The sequence below is a fragment of the Scyliorhinus torazame genome, chromosome 7 (assembly GCF_047496885.1).
Source record: "Scyliorhinus torazame isolate Kashiwa2021f chromosome 7, sScyTor2.1, whole genome shotgun sequence".
Lineage (NCBI taxonomy): Eukaryota > Metazoa > Chordata > Chondrichthyes > Carcharhiniformes > Scyliorhinidae > Scyliorhinus > Scyliorhinus torazame.
Genome location: NC_092713.1, coordinates 37,246,366 through 37,252,776, shown reverse-complemented (window position 1 = coordinate 37,252,776; position 6,411 = coordinate 37,246,366).

Below are 6,411 nucleotides of genomic sequence, written 5' to 3'. Positions count from 1 at the left end.
CAGCTGTAAGTAGCTACAAGTGGAACCTTTGTTTAAAGCTGATTGAAAATTCACCTTCTTCTAAACCAAACAGCAACTTTTAAGTTAATTAACTAAATAAAAGAAAGACTAGACTTTAGATAAAAATGATGCCTTATACTCCCTCCGTCACCAAACTCTCACTATAGCACTCAAATGAACCAAATTCAGCACTCAATGCAAACAAAGTCTGCTCTGTAGGGGATCACTTTTATACTGTGAATGTGGGAGACCACCCAGGCCGCCCCTCTGGAAACTTCATACCCCAGCTGAATCATCAACGGGATGGGCGTGGCCAAGCTCAATTAGTGGCCCACCTGGTGCTGCCACTCCTCATTGCACTCATCAGACGCACAGCCCCACTGCAGCGGAAGCAAGGGACTAGCAGAGCTCATGTCACACAAAGGACACATGCCTATGGCACTCTATCTGGCACACAGCCCCTCTAAATGTGGAAGCCCCATCAGTGAGATTTTCGGCGAGCCTACCCCTCAGGACCACAGGCTGCCCCAAGCACTGCCTGTCAACCATGCCCCTGCTCCCCTCCATCCTGCCCCTGGCCAGGAAACATGACCAGCTCCCTGTCGCACATTGTGTGTGACACCCAGGCCCCACATCACACCACAGCTAATCTCACAGCAGATGCACATTTCCCTCACTCACCCCCATCTGCAGGACCTGCCCACATACACCCTGCTGGCGGAATAACACATGGCCCACCCAGTGAGGAGACCAACAGCAGACCCCACTGGGGGGGGGAAAAGGACAGGGGCCACCGGTTGACAGCGATGGGTGGTGAGTATCGAGGGTCCCTGCATCACAGGCCAGGTGCCACTCGCTGATGGGGACAGGGGTGTAATGCAGACGACAACATATAGAGGGAGCCGGGTGAGGGGTGGGGGTGGGTTAGCGGGGGACGGGGGGGGGGGGGGGGGGCGCGGGGGGATGTGTTGAGGGTGGCGCTGTAGTACAACTCAGGGTGACCATGTAACCTGGTGGCTTTTTTCCCACCCGCAGAAAATGAATTCCGGATCCATGACCGGGAATCTCCAAAATTGGAGCAAAGTGTTGACGCCGGCGTAAACACCGGAGTGTTTTACATTGGCGTCAACGGGCCTCTTGGCCCAGCGATTCTGCAACCCACAGGGGGCCAGCACGGCGCCGGAGTGCTTCACGCATCTCCGGCTGCCAATACGAGCCCCAGCAAGGCGCATGTGCGCGGCAGCCGTTTCCGCACCTGCCCCCGCGCAACATGGCGGAGCCCTGCAGCGGCCCGCCGCGGGAGAAGATAGGCCCCCCACGGAATGCGCGCACCCGCCGCTCGCGGGTCTGGTCATCGTGGCTCCCCCCCCCCTCGAGTCTGATCCCCCTGCCCCCCCCCCCCCACCAGGACGTCCCCCGCAGCTGCGGCGCCGAGCTCCCGCCGGGTGAAACCATACAGGAACCACGCCGGCGGGACTTGGCGGAACTCGGCAGGAACTCGGCTGGTCGACCGCGGAGAATCACCGCGGGGGCCTCGTTCAACGGCCCCCAATCGGCGCTGTGTCGGCTGCGCGCGGGCGACTGGCGCCGATTCTCCGGTCGCTGGAGAATCGTGTCTCGGTGTCGGACCCGATCGCGGGCATCCTGCCCCACCCCCGCCGATCGCGATTTTGGCGCGGAGGCTCGGAGAATCCCGCCCCAGATGTTATTCCGCCAGCATGGTGACAACTGGTTGTGTGGTGGAGAAGGTCACCATAAATTGTCAGTTGCCTTCACGCTTAGAGGCTTGTACGTGGGCAGGTCCTACAAATCGGGGGGGGGGGGGGGGGGGCGGTGAGGGAAATGTGCTATGCTCGCTCTCATCGCCTGGTGCTGCCAGTCCTGGAGGCCTGCCCTCGTCAGAGCCATGGTCTTGATGCCGTCAGCCATGGAGCACTCAGACTAGGACATGTCTCTCAGCGAGTGAGTCATGTCCCTCACTACCTCGGTCATGTCCCTCTGTGCCTGTGACATTGTACCTCTGCGACTGGTTAAGGTGAGCCAGCATCCGACAAATGCTCTCGATGGCCTCAGCCATAACCCGGCCGCTGACAGTTTCCCGCGCATGCGCAGTGGAGAGAGTCTCTTCCGCCTCCGCCATGGTGGAGACCGTGGCGGAGGCGGAAGGGAAAGAGTGCCCCCACGGCACAGGCCCGTCCGCGGATCAGTGGGCCCCGATCGCGGGCCAGGCCACCGTGGGGGCACCCCCCGGGGCCAGATCGTCCCACGCCTCCCCCAGGACCCCGGAGCCCGCCCACGCCGCCTTGTCCCGCCGGTAAATAGGTACTTTAATTTACGCCGGCGGGACAGGCAATTTATCGGCGGGACTTCGGCCCATTCGGGCCGGAGAATCGAGCGGGGGGGCGGCCCGATTCCCGCCCCCACCGAATATCCGGTACCGGAGACTTCGGCAACCGGCGGGGGCGGGATTCACGGCAGCCCCCGGCGATTCTCCAACCCGGCGGGGGGTCGGAGAATGACGCCCCTGTTTCCTGGGATCGAGCAGCCTTCCGACCGTCGGCTCCCTCAGGAGCCCCCTTCCTCCACCTGACGTGCTGCAGTATGTGTGTGGTGCCACCAGAAGGTGACCCAGGAACCTCTTCACTAAAATGTCCCTCTGAGGTGATACTCTCTGTGATGATGGAGGGTGCAGGTGACAGCAGTGACAGGAAGTTGGTGTTTTCCCTGGAGTGGTGCTCTGGGGTATTCTGGGGGATGTGCTGGGGGCTGCGAACCCGGACGGCCCAGCGTAGCCTCTTCTGCTGGTGGTCCTGCAAGACAAAAGACATGGTGAGATCTTGGGAAGGAGTGGTTTGTGGGAGAGGGGTGACTCACTTGCTATGGGGACATCAGCGTTGCATTGGGCTCTCGTTTGCTTGCCGCATGCTAACCTCCGTGACAGCCACTGCCCTTTCCTCAGCCTCACCTGCCAGCTGCATTGCCCTCTCCTCCCCAGGGGTGTGGACCCGCAATTCAGGAATGCCCGCTGAGTCAACTGTCTATCGCGCCTGTTATAGAACATACAGTGCAGAAAGCTCATCGAGTCTGCACCGACCCACTTAAGCCCTCACTTCCACACTATCCCTGTAACCCAATAACCCCTCCTCGCCTTTTTGGTCACTAAGGGTAATTTATCATGGCCAATCCACCTAACTTGCACGACTTCGGACTGTGAGATGAAACCGGAGCACCCGGAGGAAACCCACGCAGACGCAGGGAGAACATGCAGACTCGGCATGGACAGTGACCCAGCAGGGAATCGAACCTGGGACCCTGGCGCTGTGAAGCCACAGTGCTATCCACTTGTGCTACCGTGCTGCCCAGGGCCGTCTTGTCTGGGAGAGACAGAAAGACATCGTGAGATGCTGGGAGGAGAGTTCTACAGCAAGGTCTGCCGCTGGTGCAAGGCTCCTGGCCAAAGAGGTCAATACATGTTTTTAGGTTTGGAGGCGGGTGGGTTGTAAGGGAGCTGCAGACAGGTGGGTTGGGATGGCCTCTAGGGGATTGGGGGGGGTTGATGCGAGGAGTGAAGGATGACAGCGATGCCAGGGGCACAGAGGTGGTGACTCACCCGCGCTGGGTCCCAGTCCTTCCTGTGAGTCTGGCAGCTCTGACCACCTCTGCCACCTTCCCACCTTCTCCAGGGGCCAGCACGTGAAGCGCCCGATGGAACGGCCGCCGTTCAACCGTCGTTAAGCGGGTTGCGTCACTCCGCGGCAGCTGAAAAACATTCTCCCCCCCCCCCCCCATACACACAGCCGTTGCAGGCAAGATGGCCACCCGACGAGCAACCCTGAGATTCAGGGACAGCGAATTGGACACCCACCTGGACTCCGTGGAGGAGAGGAGGCCGGGCCGCAGTTCAGCAGGCACCATCGTTTGGCGTGCATGGGCAGGGGTGACCGAGTCCGTCAGCGCCTTTGGGCCGGTGGCCAGGACTGCGGACCAGTGCAGGAAGACGCTGCACGACCTTCTCAGGGCAGCCAGTGTGAGTACCCAGCACTGTGCCCCTGGCACCAACCCCCTACCCCCACACACGTGACCTCCCCCCCCCCCCCCAGGAGGACGGTCCCACCCCTGCCCTGACCCATATGGGCTGCACCCACCCATGCCAGCCGCAATGGCCAGGTGCCCTGTGCACTGATGCTATCAGAGGCCCAACCCCTGGGCTACATGCATCGGACCCTCTAACACTGTTGCTGTTTGTGTGCCCCAGCCGCAAGAGAAGTCTGCGCATAATCGGCGGGAGCACGAGAAGACCGGAGGGGGTACCACCAGAACTGCATCCCCTCACCATGCCCAAGCAGAGTGCACTGGACATTGTTGGCGGACTGGAGGAGGGGGAGGTTGCCAATGCTGAGGTCGGAGGCATGCCACCAAGTAAGAACCCCCTGCCTGGTTGCGGCCCCTCACAATACATGTGTTCCCAACCCCACCCCCCACCACATCACGTCTCACCCCCGTCCGTCTGTCTCACCATACATGCTGTCTTGTGACTTGCAGGACCAGCCAGCGATGGTCCCGGCCCATTCGGCGCCCCCCGCCCCCAGCCAGTGCCAGGGCCGGTGCCCCCCAGGTACGCAAGCACTGACGAGGAAAGCAGCCGTAACAACAGCCCTCTGCCTGAGACAAGCCAAGACACCACGACCCAGGGGACGGAAACACAGGGGACAGACACACAGCACACATTGACACAGGAGACCCCGGAGTTAGGGTCCGATTAGTACATAGACTTCCTGCCACTGCTGTCTCCTACAACCCCCACCATCACAGAGACTCTCACCTCGGTTGGGCTCTTTAGCGATGAGGCTTCTGGGACACTCACTGGTGAGCACCACACAGCCGATCCGGTACACCAGGTGGAGGTAGGAGCAGCCGAGGGTCCGGACGGTCGGAGGGCAGCCTGGCCCAAGCAACCAGCTGCTGTCTAGATGGGTCCTGGGTTCCTGGAATATCCACTCCCACCCATAGATCAGGTGCAGTCAGCGACCCAGGGACCAGATATGGGAAAGACGGCCGACTTCCAGCACCTGCAGACGCAGGTTGAGGAGTCGAACGACCTGCAGGAGCAGGGAGTGGTGCCAGTCATGCGCGCCACCCAGGCTGAAACTGCACGGGTGGCGTCCGCGGTGGAGGCAATGGGGGCGAAGGTGTCGAACATGGGCCAGGGTATGCAAGGCCTGGGGCATTCTGTGCAGGCAGGGGCCATGGCCTTGGACATGGTGGAGAGCATCTGCGCCATTGCCCAAGTGCTGGGCAGCGCCGCACAGACCCAGAGGGAGGTGGCACAGTCCCAGTCAGGGATGGCCCAGTTCCTGAGCTCCCTGCGCCGAGTCGGAGAATCTCCGGGGGGGCGGCGCAAATCCCGCCCCACCCCCGGCTGCACTATTCTCCGGCGCCGTTTTTTGGGGGCCAGCAGGATTCCTGCCACATTGGTCGGGGATCGTTGACAGCGCTCCCCCCCCCCCCCCCCCCCCCCGGCGATTCTCCGGGCCCCAATGGGCCGAGTGGCCGTACAGTTTTGTCCCGTCCCGCTGGCGTGAATTACTCACCTCACACACGGCGGGACCCAGCAGGTAAGTGTGCGGGCATGGTCCTGAGGGGGGGGGGGGGGGTCCGACCCCGGGGAGGGGGCTCCCCACGGTGGCCTGTCCCGCGATCGGGGCATACCGATTTGCGGGCGGGCTGGTTCAGTGGGGGGACTTCTTTCCTCCACGGTGGGCCCTAGAGGGCTCCGCCATATTGCCCGGGGGCCAGCGCGGAGAAGGGAACCCCGCACATGTGCGAAAAATACACTGGCCGGTCTGTGCATGCGCGAGATCATGCCGGCCATCCCGCGCATGTGCGAACGAGCGCCGGCCCTTCAGATGTATATTATGACACTTTGGACATTAAGGAACAATTTAGTATGGCCAATCCACCTAACCTGTACATCTTTGGACAGTGAGAAGAAACCGGAGCACCCGGAGAAAACCCACACAGCTATGGGGAGAAAGTACAAACTCCACACAGACAAGGCTGGAATTGAACGCGGATCCCTGCGCTGTGAGGCAGCAGTGCTAACCACTGTGCCACCGTGTATGGTTGGTCCAGTTCAGTTTCTGGTCAATGGTAATCCCCAGCATGTTGATAGTGGGGGAGTGAGCGATAGTGGGGCAATGGATAGATGGCCTTGCCTGGAATTTGTGCGGCACAAATGCTACTTGCCACTTTGCAGCCCAAACATGGATATTGTCCAGGTCTTGCTGCATTTGGACATGGACTGCAATACATCCAACAGTGTTGCGTCAAACCAGTGAAAATAGTTTTCAAATTTGGTAGGTACGTATTGATTTTCCTCAGACGTGCTGGACACTTGCCCTGTCCCAATTC